At 40.3% G+C, this 23,878-nt stretch overlaps 1 long non-coding RNA gene across 1 annotated transcript in view; it reads left to right on the plus strand.

The window, feature by feature from the left end:
• The window catches only part of LOC146865949 (uncharacterized), a 218,988-nt gene that overhangs the window by 16,596 nt on the left and 178,514 nt on the right, over nucleotides 1-23,878 (plus strand). The window lies entirely within an intron of this gene.

The raw sequence follows: 23,878 nt of genomic DNA on the forward strand, positions 1-23,878 counted from the left end.
ACAAAAATATTTTCTATTTCTACACCTTCATTTTCAAAAATGGTAAGCATATACATTAAAAATTCCTGAGCACCTTGTTGGATATTTTGTGTAAATTGTGTAGAACCAGAACACACATCCAAAAGACTACGAACATCTGAAACAGATTGTATTTTACTTCTATCTGTTGTCAATTTTTCATAAACAGAGTGCAACAGAGAACAAAATCTTTTTTGCCGATTCTCCATAATTGGCTCTTGCAAATCTTCAAGATAAAAAACAACATTGACCACTACATTAGCATAGCAGTTGACACCAGAACTATTTTCAAACTGATAACCAACAATCTCTTCAACAGTGTCCAATTTCTTTTTACCTGCAATCACAACATTATCTTGTTCTTTTCTTTTCTTGATACCTTCAGAACAGATATTCTCTAACCTTCTTTTTCAACCAACCACACGCTTTTCAAATACAGGATATTGACCTAAATTTGGAGCATACACCCTTCTTAACCTATTATACTCTTTTACACAGTTTGCATCTGCAGTAACCTTTGTCTCATCAAAATCAATCAAAAACAAACCAGATAATGTTCTGACTCGCGATAAAGCAACATATGCCATACCCTCTTTAAATACAGTAGATCCAATGTTCACCAATGCACTGTCTACACTTAATCCTTGAGATTTATGAATAGTCACTGCATATGCCAGAGAAAATGGAAATTGTTTCCTACGGACATATAAATCTTTAACAAGCAAAAAACTAACTGAACAACGACCAATTTCATTAACTTCATCAATCTGATCAAATTTAATTTTTAAAAATTCAATTCCTTCTTTTTCTAATAATTCACAAAATCCACCACTTTGCCCATTGCACCATTAACTAAACCTTTCTCTACATCCAAATTATGCCTTAAAATTACCCGACAGTTTACACACACATACAGTGTCTTTTCCAAACCAGCAGTTTTATATATTTTTTCCTAAAAAATCTAGTTTTGATCGCAACTTACCCGTTAAAATAATAGTGATTCCTTTATGTAGTATTTTATCGATGGCTTCCATTTTGACAATTTCTTCATTTTCCAATTTTAATAATTCTTCGTTGAATATTGAACACTCACGCAGTGTTGGCATTAAGCAAATCACTGACTTATTTTTAGCAATTTCCACGTACACTTTTGCAGCAACTGCATTTTCATTTGGAAAGACATTGCAAAGTAATCGACTCTCCAAAGCCTCTTTCCCTTTTTTTGAAAGAATTCCAATTCTTATATCTTGAAGAATACTTCCATATTCAGCTTCATTTGCCTGTCGCATATTTGTTGTCAGTTCTTTGTATTCAAAATTACTCCAAATGTTCACATTACCAACACTGCCAAGAGACTTTCTGGTATCTTCATGGGCAAGTGTTTTAAATACCGGTTGTCCTTTTACCGGTGTCAGTTGCAGTCGATCTCCAAAAACTATGACGTGTTTTCCTCCAAATAACACGTCATAGTCTGTTTTAAGAATTTGCTGCATTCTTGAATGCACAAAGGCAAGCATCAAGTTTGAGACCATGCTCACCTCATCAATAATGAGAAGTTTCATTTTCTTCAGGACTCTTGAAACTTCACAACAAGCTTCTCCAAATAGCTTGTGGTATTCCAATTTGTTCTCATGCTCTACTGGCAGCATTAGTAAACGATGTAAAGTAATTCCTTTAATGTTATGTGCTGCCAACCCAGTTGGAGCAGTGACAACACAAGACAAATGCGATTCAGTTTTTTTTTGCAGATAACTTGTAATTACTTTAATTAAGAAACTCTTTCCTGTTCCAGCTTGACCACTCACATACATTCGGATAGGTTGAAATGATGTACATGAGCAGTCTTTCTTTTCATGAAATAATCCATGGTCAATCTGCTCTTTCACTTGTTGATATATATGTTTCTGTTCAACATTTAGTTGCTCTTCCAAGTTTCCTAACTGTATTGCATCTTCTTGTGCTTGATACATTGCTGTTTACACCTCATTCATGGCAATCGCTGCTTCATTTTCAACAATTGGTTGTCCAAGTGGATCTTAACTCAGTGCAGCAGAACGTTGACTATCTTGAGAACTGTCTCTAGCAATCTCAGCTGCAATTGTAGCTTCTTGATCAATTTCATCATTCAACATTCTCACATAATTTGCGAAAGCACTGCATTGTATGCTATCTTTACAAGCATTAAATGAATCTTCATAGCTGGGAAAATCTCCAAGTAATTCCAGTTCAGAACGCCATGGTTTGAACATTTGCAAAAGGGCTAAATAGTAAAATTCCCTTTTGTCAACAGTGTCGCAACTCAGTTTTCTGTGATTAATTACATTTCGTTTCCTTTGTTTCACCAGCCATCCTTCAGAACCAATCACTCCATATTTTCCATCATTGAAGTTCTCTGTAATATTCCGTTTAAAAGTGTAGTTTTGCAACACTTCATAGAGACACATGTTCTCAAGATGATGACTTCTCTTTGCATAGTATGTGTCCAACATATTGGTTTTCAAAATATCTGTACTTTCAGGGTCATTTTCTGCTAAATATTCAATTTCTTGAACAGATTTCAGTACCCGATTCCGCATTCCTGCAAGACCTAGACTCACCCAAATGATTCTTCTACTTTTGGAATATAGACTTGCAGATGATAACCGATCTGAACATTCATATGCTCCAATTTCACGATGCGATAACATTTTCAAACTGAAACTGTATAATTTCTTACTTAGACTCTTCTCGTGAGAAATCTCTTCCCACATTTCTTTCAATTCAGTCTTTTCTGATTTAGTTATGTAAGACGTTACATATCGAGCAACAGCAATATAATTGTCCACAACATACTGAATATCCATGTTAGCGTTCCACATGGATAAAATAACTGGGTTGTAGTCATTTATGTATTTCGATTCTTCGCTTCTTCTTAAGTTGTAGGTGTTTTTCGGAGACTTTCTTGTGATGGTATGTCGTACAGCTGACATGAAACTGTTCACTCTTCCTTTGGCTAATACAGGACGTGGAAATCCAAAACGACATTTGGTATAGAACTTATCCTTTGACTTGTACTTTCGTCGACAGTATTTTCCACACCTATGGCTTTGAAATCGTAAGACTTGTTCTTTTAAGTTTTTGTCTTCTCTGCTATTTGGTACAGCACATGTAGCATAATCTTCAATGAAAGACAAAACACTTTCATCTGAATCTGTTCCAAATTTGGGGGCATCCTTGCCGCATAGCAACATATGTATGTGAGGAGCACCTCTTGCTTGATACTCCTTTCTCCAAAAGAAATCCACAACTTCTCCAAGAGGAGGATTCTTTTTATTGCAGATGAAAGACATCATAGCTTCAAATCTATGATTGAAATATCTGCATACATTGACAGGATCCAAAGACCACAATTCTCCAGGTGTCTTGTATTCAATATTATTTATATTGGAATTTGCCTCTCGAAGAAATTCAAGTAAATCATCCCAAGCATACTCAGCACAGCTTAGTGTAACAAACCATGTAGGAGTTCCCAAGTTCCGTAGCATGCATTTCAGTTCTCCATGTCGACTGTACCAATATTCATTAGTCCCACGCTGACATGCCATCAGAATAATCAACTTAGATTCTAAATGATCATCTCTCTGATGCACTTTATCCATAAAATCCTTTGCAGTTACATTTTACAGATGCATTCCAGTTTTTAAAATGTGATTTACTGCATATGAAAGTCCAGACAAGTCACTTTCAAACAGAAGATGAAACATATAAGGGATACATTGTTGAAATCTTGGATCTTCTGCATATAATCTTGTTGTCCGATATTCAGATGCAGGAATCTGCACAGGACGTTCATCATATCGTCCACCTTTTCCTGTTGGATACAACTGCGTGAAACAACGAGCTTCCAAACTCTCTTCCCATACACTCATGGGACTTCCTGTTGCTTTTTTCATTTGAAACAACTCAATTGTATTCCCCATCACCTCTTTGGAATGAAGTGGATGTACACTGTAATGTTCATAGATCTCTTCACATCTGGACATGTCCACTTTTTCAATTTGTCCACTTAATAATTCACTATCTTCTGCTAAATATATTTCTTCTTCTCCAACAAACACATTTCTATAGTACTCATTATTTTTTATCAGATACAATGATGCCTTTTGCACTTTTCTAACATCCACTAACTCTTGCCAGATTTTCTTATTCTTAGTAGGAACACCATTAACTATGACCAGTGGCTCATTTTCTGCATGATCTACACCAATAGTTTCAACATTTTTCCTTAAATATAATGGTAAATACACAACTCTTCCTTTCAATCCTCTTTGCAACTCTGATGGAGGTAATTTACTTGTTTTGGGCTCCATACGAACAATAGCCTGAAAAGGGTGAACACATTGTATCAGAATAGACTTGTACGTATTTAAATCTATCAGCTCTGGAGAAATAGCAACCAACTCTAGATTATTATGAACAGCTCTAGCAGGCATTTTATTCTCATCTAATTTATTATAACAATATTTGCAAATACGCTGCTCACATCCCAAATCAAAACAATCCTCTACCAACAAATAAGTTGCAAATTCCATCCACTTATCATTATCTTCTATTTCACTTTTTAAATACAGATTGACACCCCTAGTCTGATTTTTATAGTGACTTTGCCGACAACAAATACAAGAAACATATAGGGGCCGATTCCGATCCTGGAAAAACCGGGTATGAATCGTCGGACGGAGCGTTTTTTCCGTCCGACTCGTACCCGGGAAAACCACCTTACAAACCCGCAAGTAAATACGGGGGTGGGGTACGCTCCGTACCTACACGGGGTGGGGGTACGCCCCGTACCTACACAGGGTGGGGGTACACTCCGTACCTACACAGGGTGGGGGTACGCTCCATACCTACACGGGGTGGGGGTACGCTCCGTACCTACACGGGGTGGGGTGGGGGTACGGCGCGTACATGGGGGGCTGGGGGTACGGCGAGTACTTGGGGGGTGGCCTGGGGGGGTGTTCGGCACGTATGCGGGCACATGTTTGGACAGCTCCATGGTTGCTATGGGTGTTCGCTCCGTACGGTGTTTTTTCCATACGGTTGTGCATTCGGACGGACGGGACGGATCGTACTTGCGCGCTTGGACTTCAGTTTCCCGATTCGTATGTAAAACTGTCCGGGGACGTGTCGGACACTTTTTCCGACCCGAGGACGTGTCGGGGAATTTTCCCAATGCGATTCGTATGGATTTTTTAACATATGAATCGTACTTGCCAGTTTGTATGGGACTTGTACGATTCGTACATAAAAAAATCCGGATACGATTCGTACGGGGAATATTTTTAACGGATCGGAATCGGCACCTTGGGCTTTCACCTGAAATTACCTTAAACTTTGTCAATTCATCCTCAAATTTTTCTGTAATTACAGGTTCTACATTGTCTTCAACATTTTGTCAGTTTCTTCACTCTCTTGCTGAGGCCCAAAGTAACAAAACTCAATATCCTCACAGAGCTGCTTCACATCTGAAACTGACCCACGCAAAAGAGCACTGTTCAACTCACTTAACTTTAGTGCTGGACTTTTTGCATAATACAACCTTCTCACTAACTTCCGCATTTGAGTATGATGTACTGCCAGCATTCTGAAATGGTGAAAAACACTTTTACAAACTTTCCTAGAAAGACAAGCCAGAGAATGACCTTGCAAACCAGTATGTTTTCTCACTCTGCAAGGGTCTAGTCCTTGCAACAGCTTAATCTTTTGTTTTACACTTTTTTTAGTATAGACTCGTAAAAAACGACATAATTTTTCAATAGATTCCTGTCGTACACTACAAACACTACTGCAATCCCAAGTGAACACAGGGTTTTTAGCACGTCTCCCTAAAACTTCATCAGCTATCACTTCTTCTGCATTTCTTTCAACCATTTTCTCTTTCTCCATTGGACAACTATCACTAACCTCATAACCTCTACCACTGGTGTCAACTGCGTACAATAATTTTTCACATAGTGAATAACTCTCTTCATTAAAAAAAGGCTCTGAACTAGAACTGTGTTTCCATTCTCCCAAAAAAACATCACAAATTTTTTTTTTATTAATAACTCTTTTCCTCCTACTTTTGGCCTTCTTTACATATATTGATTTATTTAGTGATCGAATTCTGTTCAACACTAAAATAAACAGTTTCCTTTTTACTTCAAAAGCCTTTTCCACAATGCTTTCAATATGCTTCTTCTTTTTATAAAATAAAGCTCTCTTTTTATATTTCTTTACATCTTTCAACAAATTATGCACTACTCTCTTGTAAAATATTTTTTTGCGTAATTCCTTATACTGATTTTGTCTTCTTTTACCATACTTTATCTCCTTTGACTGAACATTTGCTTTTTTACTTTTCCTCTTATTTTGATTTTTTTTCTTACTCAAAAAATTATTTGAAGTTGCAGTATTCTCTACATTCTGTTTTCTCCTACAAACATTTTTAATAAATTGCTTCGTGATCTTACCAGAAGATTTTTTCCTTTTAGCCACATTATCTTTTTCATTCAATACTTGTGGTTGATGTTTCTTCAAATAATCCTCCTGTCTCTGTTCTTTTCTTTTTCTTTTTTTTCTGGCATACTTTCTCGATTTTAACGTTGAAAAACAGTATCTGCAAAAAAGAGTCACAAATAAATGTATATTAATAACTTTCAAATTTACAATATTCCATTACTGTACAAACACATTTTATATAAAAACAGACTAAAAAACGATAGCCCTGAACCACAAGTGTGACGATGATTAAAACACTACATACATAATGCATACTACTTTGAAGCAGTTCATGCCCTAAACCCTACCTCACAAAAAGACTACATGCTAACTAACTGAATGATTACACTACTAAAAAGAGACACACTGTGTGAGTAACATGGTGTTTGCTAAAAGTGTATGAATACTAACTGGGGAATTGATGCTGCGAAAGACAACTGTGTAGCTCATTAGAGAACTGAATGCATACTGGATAGGCATTTAAAGCAGTCCATGTGCTAAGGCCCGGCTCACTGCATGAGTACTTGGGTACTGACTGAATGATTAGACTACAGCAAGGAGACTGCCTGGATGAATTTATAACTGGTAGACTTTTCGCACAGGGAATGAATTAGTACTTGGTACTAAAAAGGTCACTGAAAGACTGCAAAGGGAGTGACAAGATGTTTGCTGGACTATATGGATATTAACTAGGGAATTGAAATTATAAAAGAGAAATCTCTAGGTGGTTAAAAGACTGCATGCATAGTGCATAGGGGTTTGAAGCAGTCCATGTGCTAAGTCCTGGCTCAGTGCATGAATACTTAGACAGTAACTGAATCATTAGAGTACTGGAAAGAGAGTGTCTTGGTGAATTTATAAATGTTTGGGTTTTGGCACAGTGAATGAATTACTACATGGTGCTGAATGGTTCACTAGAAGACTACAAAGAGAGTGATAGGGTGTTTCCTGGAAGCGTATGGAAACTGTCTAGAGAATTGAAGGTGTGAAAAACAACTGTGTAGGTGGTTAGAGAACTACATGCATACTGCATGGACATTTGAAGCAGTCTATTTGGTAATGAACGGTTCACAACATAAGTACTTAGAAACTGACTAAATCATCAAACTACTTCTAGGACAGTGCCTGGGTAAAAATATTAAAATTTCAGTTCTGGGGCAGTAAAGACAATACTACATGGTACTGTACTTTAGTGTCAAAGCATGACTCATTTTATCAACGCATAAGCAAAGACTGGCTTCTAATGCTACTAAAACTTGACAACATGACAGGTTTCAAAACAGTTTTCTGTCAGCAAATGCACAATGTTACCAAACGCTTCTCTGACAGTGGTTCCCAAATGCACACAGACTCACAGTGTGATTCTAGACCAGCACCACTATCCCTAGGAGTTTACCAAAACTCATTCACTACAGTGGAAGAGGTAAGGGAACTGCACACAATCTACATATTTCACGACTACCCTTTAGTGTCAATGCCTGACTCATTTAATCAACACATAAGCAAAGACTAACTTCTAATGCTACTAAAACTTGACAACATGACAGGTTTCAAAACAGTTTTCTGTCAGCAAATGCACAATGTTACCAAATGCTTCTCTGACAGTGGTTCCCAAATGCACACAGACTCACAGTGTGATTCTAGACAAGCACCGCTATCCCTAGGAGTTTACCAAAACTCATTCACTACAGTGGAAGAGGTAAGAGAACTGCACACAATCTACATATTTCACGAGTACACTTTATTGTCAATGCCTGACTCATTTAATCAACACATAAGCAAAGACTGGCTTCTAATGCTACTAAAACTTGACAACGTGACAGGTTTCAAAACAGTTTTCTATCAGCAAATGCACGATGTTACCAAACGCTTCTCTGACAGTGGTTCCCAAATTCACACAGACTCACAGTGTGATTCTAGACAAGCACCACTATCCCTAGGAGTTTACCAAAACTCATTCACTACAGTGGAAGAGGTAAGTGAACTGCACACAATCTACATATTTCACGACTGCACTTTAGTGTCAATGCCTGACTCATTTAATCAACACATAAGCAAAGACTGGCTTCTAATGCTACTAAAACTTGACAACATGACAGGTTTCAAAACAGTTTTCTGTCAGCAAATGCACGATGTTACCAAACGTTTCTCTGACAGTGGTTCCCAAATGCACACAGACTCCCAGTGTGATTCTAGACAAGCACCACTATCCTAGGACTTTACCAAAACTCATTCACTACTGTGGAAGGGGTAAGGGGACTGCACACAATCTACATATTTAAGTACAGCACATCAATGTCAAGGCATGACTCATTTAATCAACATATAAGCAAAGACTGGCTTCTAATGCTACTAAAACGTCACAACATGACAGATTTCAAAACAGTTTTCTGTCAGCAAAAGCACGATGTTACCAAACGCTTCTCTGACAGTGGTTCCCAAATGCACACAGACTCACAGTGTGATTCTAGACAAGCACCACTATCCCTAGGAGTTTACCAAAACTCATTCACTACACTGGAACTGGTAAAGGAACTGCACACAATCTACATATTTCACGACTGCAATTTAGTGTCAATGCCTGACTCATTTAATCAACACATAATCAACGCATAAGCAATGACTGGCATCTAATGCTACTAAAACTTGACAACATGACAGGTTTTAAAACAGTTATCTGTCAGTAAATAAACGATGTTACCAAATGCTTCTCTCACAATCCTTACCCAAATGCACACAGACTCACAGTGTGATTTTAGACAAGCAACACTATCCTAGGAGTTTACCAAAACTCATTCACTACTCTGAAAGAGTTAATGGTACTGCACACAATCTACATATTTAAGTACACCACATCAGTGTCAAAGCATGACACATTTAATCAACGCATAAGCAAAGACTGGATTCTAATGCTACTAAAACTTGACAACATGACAGGTTTTAAAACAGTTATCTGTCAGCAAATACTTGATGTTACCAAATGCTTCTCTGACAGTGGTTCCCAAATGCACACAGACTCACAGTGTGATTCTAGACAAGCACCACTATCCCTAGGAGTTTACCAAAACTCATTCACTACACTGAAAGAGTTAATGGTACTGCACACAATCTACATATTTAAGTACACCACATCAGTGTCAAAGCATGACACATTTAATCAACGCATAAGCAAAGACTGGCTTCTAATGCTACTAAAACTTGACAACATGACAGGTTTCAAAACAGTTTTCTATCAGCAAATGCACAATGTTACCAAACGCTTCAATGACAGTGGTTCCCAAATTCACACAGACTCACAGTGTGATTCTAGACAAGCACCACTATCCTAGGACTTTACCAAAACTCATTCACTACTGTGGAAGGGGTAAGGGGACTGCACACAATCTACATATTTAAGTACAGCACATCAATGTCAAGGGATGACTCATTTAATCAACATAGAAGCAAAGACTGGCTTCTAATGCTACTAAAACTTCACAACATGACAGATTTCAAAACAGTTTTCTGTCAGCAAAAGCACGATGTTACCAAACGCTTCTCTGACAGTGGTTCCCAAATGCACACAGACTCACAGTGTGATTCTAGCCAAGCACCACTATCCCTAGGAGTTTACCAAAACTCATTCACTACACTGGAACTGGTAAAGGAACTGCACACAATCTACATATTTCACGACTGCAATTTAGTGTCAATGCCTGACTCATTTAATCAACACATAATCAACGCATAAGCAATGACTGGCATCTAATGCTACTAAAACTTGACAACATGACAGGTTTTAAAACAGTTATCTGTCAGTAAATAAACGATGTTACCAAATGCTTCTCTCACAATCCTTACCCAAATGCACACAGACTCACAGTGTAATTTTAGACAAGCAACACTATCCTAGGAGTTTACCAAAACTCATTCACTACTCTGAAAGAGTTAATGGTACTGCACACAATCTACATATTTAAGTACACCACATCAGTGTCAAAGCATGACACATTTAATCAACGCATAAGCAAAGACTGGATTCTAATGCTACTAAAACTTGACAACATGACAGGTTTTAAAACAGTTATCTGTCAGCAAATACTTGATGTTACCAAACGCTTCTCTGACAGTGGTTCCCAAATGCGCACAGACTCACAGTGTGATTCTAGACAAGCACCACTATCCCTAGGAGTTTACCAAAACTCATTCACTACACTGGAACTGGTAAAGGAACTGCACACAATCTACATATTTCATGACTGCAATTTAGTGTCAATGCCTGACTCATTTAATCAACACATAAGCAAAGACTGGCTTCTAATGCTACTAAAACTTGACAACATGACAGGTTTCAAAACAGTTTTCTATCAGCAAATGCACAATGTTACCAAACGCTTCTCTGACAGTGGTTCCCAAATGCACACAGACTCACAGTGTGATTCTAGACAAGCACCACTATCCCTAGGAGTTTACCAAAACTCATTCACTACACTGGAACTGGTAAAGGAACTGCACACAATCTACATATTTCACGACTGCAATTTAGTGTCAATGCCTGACTCATTTAATCAACACATAATCAACGCATAAGCAGTGACTGGCATCTAATGCTACTAAAACTTGACAACATGACAGGTTTTAAAACAGTTATCTGTCAGTAAATAAACGATGTTACCAAATGCTTCTCTCACAATCCTTACCCAAATGCACACAGACTCACAGTGTGATTTTAGACAAGCAACACTATCCTAGGAGTTTACCAAAACTCATTCACTACTCTGAAAGAGTTAATGGTACTGCACACAATCTACATATTTAACTACACCACATCAGTGTCAAAGCATGACACATTTAATCAACGCATAAGCAAAGACTGGATTCTAATGCTACTAAAACTTGACAACATGACAGGTTTTAAAACAGTTATCTGTCAGCAAATGCACAATGTTACCAAACGCTTCTCTGACAGTGGTTCCCAAATTCACACAGACTCACAGTGTGATTCTAGACAAGCACCACTATCCCTAGGAGTTTACCAAAACTCATTCACTACACTGGAACTGGTAAAGGAACTGCACACAATCTACATATTTCATGACTGCAATTTAGTGTCAATGCCTGACTCATTTAATCAACACATAAGCAAAGACTGGCTTCTAATGCTACTAAAACTTGACAACATGACAGGTTTCAAAACAGTTTTCTATCAGCAAATGCACAATGTTACCAAACGCTTCTCTGACAGTGGTTCCCAAATTCACACAGACTCACAGTGTGATTCTAGACAAGCACCACTATCCCTAGGAGTTTACCAAAACTCATTCACTACAGTGGAAGAGGTAAGTGAACTGCACACAATCTACATATTTCACGACTGCACTTTAGAGTCAATGCCTGACTCATTTAATCAACACATAAGCAAAGACTGGCTTCTAATGCTACTAAAACTTGACAACATGACAGGTTTCAAAACAGTTTTCTCTCAGCAAATGCACGATGTTACCAAACGTTTCTCTGACAGTGGTTCCCAAATGCACACAGACTCACAGTGTGATTCTAGACAAGCACCACTATCCTAGGACTTTACCAAAACTCATTATCTACTGTGGAAGGGGTAAGGGGACTGCACACAATCTACATATTTAAGTACAGCACATCAATGTCAAGGCATGACTCATTTAATCAATATATAAGCAAAGACTGGCTTCTAATGCTACTAAAACTTCACAACATGACAGATTTCAAAACAGTTTTCTGTCAGCAAAAGCACGGTGTTACCAAACGCTTCTTTCACAGTGGTTCCCAAATGCACAAAGACTCACAGTGTGATTCTAGACAAGCACCAGTATTCCTAGGAGTTCACCAAAACTCATTCAGTACACTGGAAGTGATAAGGGAACTGCACACAATCTACATATTTCACGACTGCTCTTTAGTGTCAATGCCTGACTCATTGAATCAACACATAAGCAAAGACTGGCTTCTAATGCTACTAAAACTTGACAACATGACAGGTTTCAAAACAGTTTTCTGTCAGCAAATTCACGATTTTACCAAACACTTCTCTGACAGTGGTTCCCAAATGTACACAAACTCACAGTGTGATTCTAGACAAGCACCAGTATTCCTAGGAGTTTACCAAAACTCATTCACTACACTGGAAGTGAGAAGGGAACTGCACACAATCTACATTTTTAACGACTGCACTTTAGTGTCAATGCCTGACTCATTTAATCAACACATAATCAAAGACTGGCTTCTAATGCTACTAAAACTTGACAACATGACAAGTTTTAAAACAGTTTTCTGTCAGCAAATACACGATGTTACCAAACGCTTCTCTGACAGTGGTTCCCAAATGTACACAGACTCACAGTGTGATTCAAGACCAGCACCAGTATTCCTAGGAGTTTACCAAAACTCATTCACTATACTGGAAGTGATAAGGGAACTGCACACAATCTACATATTTCACGATTGCACTTTAGTGTCAATGCCTGACTCATTTAATCAACACATAAGCAAAGACTCGCTTCTAATGCTACTAAAATTTGACAACATGACACGTTTTAAAACAGTTTTCTGTCAGCAAATACACGATGTTACCAAATGCTTCTCTGACAGTGGTTGCCAAATGTACACAGACTCACAGTGTGATTCTAGACAAGCACCAGTATTCCTAGGAGTTTACCAAAACTCATTCACTACACTGGAAGTGATAAGGGAACTGCACACAATCTACATATTTCACGACTGCACTTTAGTGTCAATGCCTGACTCATTTAATCAACACATAAGCAAAGACTGGCTTCTAATGCTACTAAAACTTGACAACATGACAGGTTTCAAAACAGTTTTCTGTCAGCAAATTCACGATGTTACCAAACGCTTCTCTGACAGTGGTTCCCAAATGTACACAGACTCACAGTTTGATTCTAGACAAGCACCAGTATTCCTAGGAGTTTACCAAAACTCATTCACTACACTGGAAGTGATCAGGGAACTGCACACAATCTACATATTTCACGACTGCACTTTAGTGTCAATGCCTGACTCATTTAATCAACACATAAGCAAAGACTGGCTTCTAATGCTACTAAAACTTGACAACATGACAAGTTTTAAAACAGTTTTCTGTCAGCAAATACACAATATTACCAAATGCTTCTCTCACAGTGGTTCCCAAATGCACACAGACTCACTGTGTGATTCTAGACAAACAACACTATCCCTTGCACTATATCAAAACACATTTCTTCATCTAGAAGTAGTACTACATTTTAGTATAGAAACATAACATAACTCATTTCACAAATTCATGAACAATGACTGGTTTCTAATTCTACCAAAATATAAAAACTGCACAGTTATCTCTCTACAAACACATGAAAAACACAAATGCTTATCACAGAATGGTTTATACATGCACACACACTGTCAATAAGATTGTAGAGAAAATAAAATACTCCCTACACTTTAGCAGAAAAAATACATTAGTCTGATTAAAATAAAAATAGTCTACATACATCCCTCACAATTAAATAACTCACCTTTCAAGATGTTTTGTAGATTAAGAAGTATATCAGTCACACACCAGATATCAGTCACACACCAGATTTTCTTATACAGAATCTCTGCACTGTGCACCTGTCAGCAAAACCAAAGAATGGCAAAGTTTCCCTCTCATTTTCCACACATATACATGTAAACATCAAATCACATTCCTTCCCACATAAATTCAAAAGCAAACACACATTTCTATTGGTTAAATATTTCAACCCTTTCCAAATGACATAAACTTCAACCCTTCCCCCAATCTGCCTTCTGCCCGTTACCATAGTAACAGGTCATGGAGCACTGTACTGAGCACACAGGTCACAAGTTCAGCACACACAATGTTGCTAATCAAAACAGCAAGTGTGCTTGACTTCTCAACATATCAGCTTATCATATATAATGTTCCTTACAATCTGTTTTTGTTAACCAATAAGAATCAAGCGTTTAAAAAACAGAAATATGCACCCTACCTTTCAGTGTAGAAGGTTGTCAAACAACCAATGATTTCTTGTCTTTTTTCAAAATTGCATCTTAGCCACCATTTTAGAAACATCTTACTTTCCAAACTGCCATTTCATTTACAGAGACCATCAGAGTGCATCCAGACCTCCTTACAAGATGGTTACAGTGTGGATTGTCGGACACAGCTACATTTTCTGGAGCCAAAGGTATGCAGAAAACAAAGGCATTCACAAAGACCTAGGTTTGCCAAATGTAGACATTAAATGGATTGGACAGAGAGGGTTAAAGTGGCACCAATTGATGCCATTGGTGAAATCCTTCATGCAAATCCAACACCCTGACCTCATAATAGTGCACTGTGGTGGCAATGACCTAGGCCCTTTGACTGGGGTAAGCCTGGAAATGCTTATGAAGGACACCTTTGCACAACTGATTTCACTTTTCCCTAAAACTGCCTTTGTGTATTCTAACATATGCCAAAGGCAGAAATGGAACTGGTCCGATCATTTTTGTCCACAGATTGAGAAAGCTAGGAAACATGTGAATAAATCTGTTTCTGCTTTTCTCCGAGACTACAGAATGGGGTCCATTTACAATAACAATCTGCGCTTTCATATGCAAGAGATGTATAGGAGAGATGGAGTACACTTTACTGATGAAGGAAACAGAGTCTTCCTCAACAACTTTAGACTCTGTATAGGTACTTACTTATAAGTACCAAAAACTCTCAATGAACACAACGGCTCTTTTTAGAGCCACTCAAGAACAAAACACTTAAGCTTAATCTTTATCGCCCAACAATTTCATGTTTTTTTTTCCTTGGATCCGCGCACCCACCGCGAGAGGATCCGTGCATCCAACGCGATAGGATGCGCGCACTGTGCGCGCATTTCGCCACTTTTTTTTTTTTAAAAAGGGGGGCCCCAGGGGGTCCTTCTGGGACCCCCTAAGCACCTCTAGAGGGTCAGAGTATTTCCATTCTGCCCCCTTTATATGTTTTACGCACTTATTCCCCTTGCTTCTTCAGCCTCGCTTCTACCGAGGCAGAAAATGGCCGCCAACAGTTCCTGGTTTTGAATGTAGAGAGACACTCGACAGCCAATTAGCATTCAGCGTGTGATTGGGAGGGTGCGCGCTCCGTTCGCGGAGGGTTCGCTTACGGTGCGGGTACGGTCCGCGGATCCTCCGCGGCCATAGATATCACTAACTTTTTTACCCTAATTTTCTCAGGAACTACTGAACAGATTCACACCAAATATGCAAAAGGCACGAGTCTGAACTGAGGACTACCTCTTTGCCAAATTTGGTGTCATTCCGTTCAGCGGTTCGGGCTTTAGCTGCGACAACAGATCCTATGGGAAATTGCATGGGGAAAACGCGTTTTGGGACCCCCCTTTTTTCTCGGCCCCCGCTTGACGAATCACCACGAAACTTTCAGGGTAGGAGCGGAGCGGAGCTGGCCAAAAGTTTGGAGAATTTCGCGAAGATTCGTCAATCGGCGCCAATAGAATGTTGCGGATTTCCTATGGAAAATATGTCCTAACTATAACTATCTACTGGCGACCGCCAGTAGATAGTATATATATATGTATATATATATATATATATATATATATATATATATATATATATATATATATATATATATATATACGCTCACAATCCTCTCAGACCGAAGGATTAATGGGTCGCACACTCATAGATTAAGCAGTTTCTTGCATTTAATTCCTCATTTGCAATACACGGGAAAAGGCGACAGACCAACACGTTTCGGAATTACAAATTCCTTGTTCACGATCCTAAGGTAACGGTTACTCGGTACTGGTGATATACATTTTGAAACCATTACATCATTTCTTGTCAGATGTTTACTCAACTAATGAGGATTATGGGAGATGTAGTCCCCTTATCTTTCTATGCATTTCAAAAACAAACAGTGTATTTTCAAAATTAAATGTGCTCAACAAAGCAGATTATTTTGTGTTTTACCCTTACACACATATAGTTCTTATTTTTACCTAAGAGGAGAGGGCAATTGTCCCATCAATTATTTACATTCCCGATATTAAAGGTAACTTGTATCGGTCCCTCCAGTGGGTTTACAACCTTCTTATTTCGAGTGGCTTATTGCATTAGTTATTTACAGCTAAATATTTGCATCCCCTCATTTTTAAGTTTGTTTTATCAGTCCCTCCAGTGGGTCCACACATTCTTATTTCCATTGGTTTCTTCATTTTATTCCATCAATGGATCAATATCGTCATGACTCGTTGGGGCCCATTCCTCCTTTCATACTCTTTCTTTGTCTGTGTGTATTTACCCTCAAATTTTTTTTTATTATTTCGGTGATTCAATTGATCTCCATTAATTTTTTTCTCCATTTTTTCTATATTTTTGAAAAAAACCTTATTCCTTTGTTTTGTGTTCATTTCTTCTTTTTTTCTTTTTTATTTCAAGCTTAATATTGGGAAGTTGAATCCAGGATTATAAATGAATATATAATTCCTCCGATTGATTGAGGCGATGAGGTGTTAAGGATCGCAATTTTAGGATGTACCTTGATTCTTTTTGACGTAGCAATTTTTCTCTGTTTCCAGCCACGTTCCATTACCTGCACTGTTTCAATCCAATAAAATTTGAGTGTTTTCCAGTCACTTTGATGACATTTCTCCATATGCTTGGCCACTGCATTTGTTTTATCCTTGTTTATCGTGGCTCTTGTTTGTTCCATTATCCTCTTTTTTAATTTACAAATGGTACTGCCCATGTACATTAAAGGGCAAGGGCATTCTATCACATACACTGTGAATTGAGTTTTGCATGTGATCAGCTCTCTAATTTCCCATATTTTGTTATTGGCCAATTTGATTTCTTTCGTAGGGACCACTGCCTGAAAACGTTTAATTTATTTTTTTAATGCATCCTTTAAGAAAAACAGGCTACATTAAAAAAAAATACTGATTTATTTAAAAGCAGTCCAAGACATGGTGGTCTGCTGAGCCCAGCAGGCCACCATCCCTGGGAGGGCCTGTCACTCCCAATGAACTCGCAAATTGCATGAGGCTCATCAATATTAATGAGCCTCACAATTTGCGACCCCATTGGGAATCGCAAACGGTGTTAAACACACTGTTGTACATTTGATTTTGTGCCTCGCAATTTGCGAATTGCAATTTGTCGCAATATGTCGCAAATTGAGAGGCGCAAAATCAAATTGTCGTACATCTGGCCCTAAGATCACAGACACCTTCCAAACTCTGACCTTGCATAGTGATCTGAGAAGCCATGGCCTAATGAAGGCATCCTCTCCCCAGGCCAATGTATTTGGAATTCAGGAACATTACACTGATAGCAACTAACCCTGGGCAAAGCACTATGCTACGCTCGCGTAGTTTGCAAAGTTTGCGCTACTTCGCACTACGCAAATTGCACATAGCACAGTGCAAACACGCGTAGCGTAGTGTAGTGCAGCGGTCATTTTTTGCTTGCTCACGGTCCTCAACGTCAAGTTGGCGACCACGAGCAAGCAAAATGACATCCCGGCAACACTTTTTCCTCGTTCGCGACCACAACATCAAGTTGCCGATCGCGAGCGTGGAAAATAAACCTCCCGGCGAGATTCTCACCGCGGGGAGGTCAGGTTTCTCATTGCGAGTGGTCGCGTATGCTCGCGACCACTCGCGATGAGAAACTACCAGTCCGCGTTGAGAAAGCTGCCGCTCGAGTAAAAATCTACTCGAGCGGCAGAAAACTACAGCTCGCACTGTGCAAGATGCCGTTTTCAATGATTGCACAGTGCCAGATGCTTGTCCACACTGTGCAATCATTGAAAACGGCATCTTGCACAGTGTGAACAGGGTACTATGCAGTTCGCGAAGTGCTACGCGTAGCTCGCGAAGTGCACTTTGCGTAGCTACGCGTAGCGTTACTTCGCGAACTACGCCCAGGGTTAGCAACACTTCATGTTTGTAAGTAAAGCGATAAATTAACGGCACAACAAATCTCCACATGAACCCTTGAAAAATCCTTGCATTCCCTCAGCGAGTATGTTGTGTTAGGCTTGACAAAGCAGATAGCTGATGTGTCCACCTATGGGTTAATGTAGACTTTGATCACAATGCTCTCCTAACAACATGATGCCATTCAAGATAGGGAAAGACTAGAAAGCCCCTCCTGATAGTCCTTTCTTTCACACAGTTCTGTGCCTACATTCAGTAATTATCCAAATTCTTCTGGAATTCACAGAAGATCACAAGAGAAATCCTGTGAACCTGTAAAACTCGCAGATTTCCATGAGAAGTTCTGTAATTCTTTTGGCAAGGCAAAGTTTCTCAAAGAGATTCCTATGAATATTTCTGAAATTATTTTGTGAATTAGAAGTTTCTTAAATGCCAAAAGCTTTTTCATGCTTAAGTGTTATGTTTCTCTCTGCTTCCCTGTTTTGGTAGTACTCCCTTTCTTTGCCCAATCTTGACACAGATCTCTTATACTCTTGACAGAATACCATTTCCAGCCAACCGAGTTTGTGAATATCTCAAACTCGCAACCTGTGGGAATACATCATACCCTGGAACACCCACACCTCAGCCCTGTGGTTAGATTTTCTCACATGTATATTTACACCATGCTAGTGTAAATTCATGTTTTGTAAATACAAAATGTGAATGTTCACTAATAAAACAATTTTTCTGAGCTAGATACAGAGACACAAAATATAGGTCACTTCCCTGACATAGTGACTATCTCACATTGTACTTTAGCATTGAAGGCATACAAGGGGAATAAAACATAGTTTGGCACAAATAGACAATTATACAACAAAAATCAGTAATAGCAGATCAGTATTGTTCCTATCAAATAAACTTCCAAGTAGGCCTAGGTTAAATTTCAGTTATGCCAGTGTAATCTCCCATAATGTCTGTAAGTAAGGTTTCTACTTTCCGGTGCCCAGACCACTGCTAAGGGTTCTCTTTCTATTGCACTCCATCTTTGTTCCATGGGTAGTAGTCTCCTGCTGATGAGGACTACAGGTTTGTCCAGGCCCTCTTCATTTAGCTGTGAGAGCATGGCCGCAATGCCATGATCTGAGGTATTTGCTTGGACTGTAAAATCATTAGAGAAGGGGGCAACAATAGTGCCATAGGCCTTGCAAATCTCCTGTAGTAGTCTGTGAGGCCCAGGAAGGTCCTAACCTCTGTCTGGGTCTTGGGGACTTCCCAAGCCAGGGTGTTCTGAATTTTGGGCTGAAGAGACTGGACCTTGCTCCCACCAACTCGGTGGACCAGGTAGACCACATAACCCTGTCCTATCTGGCACTTACTGGCCTTGATAGTCAGCACTGCCCAGAGGTGGTTCAGGTGGTCTTCCCAGCAAGAGCTCAAGGCTTCAATGTCATCCAAGTAAGTGGCAATGTAGCCCTCCAACCCAACCAAGACCTGGTTGATCAACTTCTGGAAGGTGGCAGTGGCATTCTTTTACACAAAGGGCATTTACCTGAACTGGAAGTGGCTCTCAGGGGTGGAGAATGCAGACCTCTCCTTCTCCTCATACCAGAGTTTCATGACCTCCTGACTGGCTGCTAAGTTCTCAGTGGCAGTCTTTTAGAACTGCTTCATCTGGGATCTAAGGGCTGCATCCTTAAAGGGTTTTTTGGGAGTTTGCTGCCATCTCTGCATTACAAGGTAGATAGGCCCTCTGACAGGGTGGCCATACTGAAGCTCGAAGGGCCTGTAGCAAACTCCCTTCTGAGGCACTTTCCTGAAAGCAAATAACAGGCATGGCTAGAGGACATGCCATTTCTGCCTGAAGGGCTTTGATAGGCCCACTATCATGCCGGAACAGCCTGAAGAGAAACGAATTGCGATAAGGATGTGTTCCATAACGGTATTGTAATTAATTTGTTTAACATATGGGGCATAATACTCAACAATTTCCATCTTGACAAGATAACCTAGCTAATGAGCTTTGTTACCTCCCACCACTCCAGATATGTGTGTTTCATTTCACTGACACATATCACTGCTTCACTCCGTACTGAGCTCACTTACTCATGAGTCTCACTTATCGTTTTTTGTCAGCTCCCAGGATATCTGGGACGAGTGTGTGAGTGACTACCGTAGCAGGCCACATTGTATATGAGAACCTTCACAATCAGGTACCATTTCTTGCCATCTGACACCATGCCAATGAATATGCACAACTCAACTTTTTTGAGTCAGCACTCTTGACTCAATCAAATTCCTTTTTCTCTCAATAGATGACGAACCCCTGAAGTCGCATTTAATTTAATTAATTTCTAGAACCATTTTTGCCCTGGTACTCATTTACTGCACCTTGTGCAATTGAAATTGTTGAGTCTTATGCCCCATATGTTAAACAAATTAATTACGATAACGTTATGGAATACATCCTTACCGCAATTCGTTTCTCTTCAGGCTGTTCCGTCTCCTGTTCCTTTTGTCCTGAAGAAGAGCCGCCATGATGCCTTTCTAATTGTGCGCACGTCAGGGTCGAAATGTCGACGTATATTTTAGTCCATATATCCATAGGTCGCACTGTCCTATAACTGATTAAGCAATCTTCGCTTGGACCGTAGACACTTACATGACAAATTGATTGGACCCCCCTGAAACATTTTCTCGTATTGTTTTGTAGCACCTTGTATGTATAAAACACTCAGTCACTTTATGTCACTTTGGCACTTTATTCAATGTAAATATATGTCACTCACGCCGTCAATTTTATGAACTTGTGGACAGCCTTTGTTTGAATTTATTTGATTAATGAAAATAGATAATTAAAAAAATTGATATTTTCACAAGAATTTGTTCCATCATTGTCCTTGAAATTGATTTATATTTAGGACCAAAAGTATATGCATTGTGAAGAAATGTTCTTACCCGACAGAACCGATTGTTGCTTACTGTCCTACTACTGGGGGGCGTGGTCCTCCATGACTTGGATGAACCTGCTGCCTAATGCTGTCTTGGATCCAGAGGCCCCACAATTTCAATGCCCACCATTTCAAAGGGGTGCCAAAAGCAGGAAGGGGCACAAGGGAAGCCTTCTGCTTAAAACTTTCTTCTCACTTGGCTGGCAGGTAGAACAGGACCTAGAGAAAGCATCTGAGGCCATTCTCATCTGGTGCCTACAAAAGTTGGTGACCAGCTTGTCAAAGGTTTTGGTCTGCCTAGATGTCCTGCTAGGGGTACATCATGAGCCAGCACCAGCAGGAAGGCCCTGTGGCACTGGGGGACCACCCAGATGCAGGGACCTTAGGCTCACTGCATAAGAGGTCATTTTTCCAGTAGATGAGATGAACACCAGCAGTGCCCCCATTTGCATGGGGTTTGGCCTGGTAAAAAATGCCCACGAGAGTAGGGCACTCTTTCTGCACATGGCCGAATTCTGCTTAGGAGAGCCCTCCTTCATTTTGACAACCGGACAGTTCAGGTAGTGCCTAGGGCAGCAGTGGTTTCCCCTGTGAGTTCTGGAGCATCCCCCTCATGTTCTGCTTCTTCCCAGATGGTGGGAATCTCAGAGGTTAGTTTGCCATGCCCTCTGCCCATCCTCTTCTTGGCAGGTGCCTGGGCCATTGTTCAAGGCTCCGGTACCTTGGGATTTTTTCTCTTTGGAGGCAATGGACCGTGTGGTCAGGCGCACTCACTCAAGCAACCCTAGCATATTCAAGTGTGACTAGGATGCCTCCTCCTTCCAAATGGTGGGCTCCACATGACTGGCCAACAGACAATCCACTGGCATTGCTGAACTTACAGTTACCATCAAGAATCCTGAGATCCTCCCCCATTCAAAGGGAAGCAGAATTACTGAGTATTGACTCTCATGGTTGTCAGCTGTGACCACCTGATGGACTGGATTGGAAAGTACCTGCTCCGAGGACACCAGATGACACCTGACAGTAGTCATACTGGCTCATGTGTCTCTCAGAGCCTCCACTCTCTTCCAGTTGATGGTGAACCACTGCCTATACTTTTTTGTATTTCTGGGCATGTGAGTCTTGGGTACCACCTCTCTGTCTCCCAGGACACTAAGGTGACCTCTGAACTATCCCCTGTACTAACTGGGACAACCTCCTCCCAGAGCACTTCACTAGCCATTTCCAGGGTCTGCCAACCCGTGGGGGCTGCTGCCTTTTCTTGCAGTTGAGATCTCCCTTTTAGTTCCTGTGCCTATAACACTCAGAGCACTTAGGGGTGAAGTGACATGAAAGCCTCATCCCTAGGAGCCCTTCTCTTCTTTCTGGTTAGGATTGGGCTGGGAATCCTTTCCCTGGAAATTCTTTGGGGGGCTTGTTGAGAATTCTGTTGTTTTACTTTTGTCTCCTCCCTCCTTCTTCTGGTGGGTACCTTGTCCACCCTTTGGGTGATCGCCCCAGATACGTTCTTATGGACTCTAATGCTGAGCCGGCAGTCCACTTCTTCGATAAGCTCGCTAGGGCTAGCGAGCTTGCTGTCTTTCAGATGTCGGCGTTGCTCTGCAAAACAATGACTGAACATGTGCTCTCTGGAAAACAGATTGTACAGCTCCTCATAAGTGTTCAGGTCACTACTCTTCACCCAGCCATCTGGTGCCTTGCTGACATGCCACAAAATCTACCCGAGACTGGATGGGGCAGTTTCTGGCTGTCCCTAAACTTCAGCCTATACTTTTCAGCAGTGGGTCAATACTTTCGGATAAGGGTGGCCTTTCATCCTCTACCCCTCCTTCCCTAGTGCCAAAAAATAATCCCTCCCGTCAGGAGATATGTGTCTCTGTAGGCTGGCACCCCAATCTCCATCAGGGACCCTGTGCATTTCTAAGGCTACCTCGTAGGCCTAAAACTACTTTTTTATGTCTTCCCCAGGATAAAGCTAGTCACCAGGTCTTTAGGTATGTGGACTCTCATTTCCTTATGAGACACTGCGGGTTCACTGCCACCATTGTTGCTGGACCCTGTGCTTTGCTTGACTTTGATGGCAGCTCTTTAAGACTCACTTCATGAGCCAACACAATCTTTTTTTCTTCCAAGGTTCTCTCTCCCTTAGTATTCATCTCCTCTGCAGCCCTCTGGGCGGTGGCCTCCTCCATTTTCAGTTTTGCCATCTGCAGCCTGAGTTCCCTCTCTGCCTTTGTGCCTGCCAGTCTCTCTGGGGACAGGTTGTGGGCTGAGACGTTGCTTCTGGATCTGGCAGATGCCCCTCCATTTTCTGAGGCCACAAACATGGAGTTTTCACCCCCCTTCTCTCTATTCCCGATCCTCAACATCCACCTCCTCCTCCTCCTCTTCTGTAGCCCGTGACTAGCGGGCCTCCCACCAGGCCATAAGCGCCTTCTGGAGCGCCTG

This window comes from Triturus cristatus, chromosome 2_1 (genome assembly GCF_964204655.1).
Source record: "Triturus cristatus chromosome 2_1, aTriCri1.1, whole genome shotgun sequence".
In the NCBI taxonomy this organism is placed as follows: domain Eukaryota; kingdom Metazoa; phylum Chordata; class Amphibia; order Caudata; family Salamandridae; genus Triturus; species Triturus cristatus.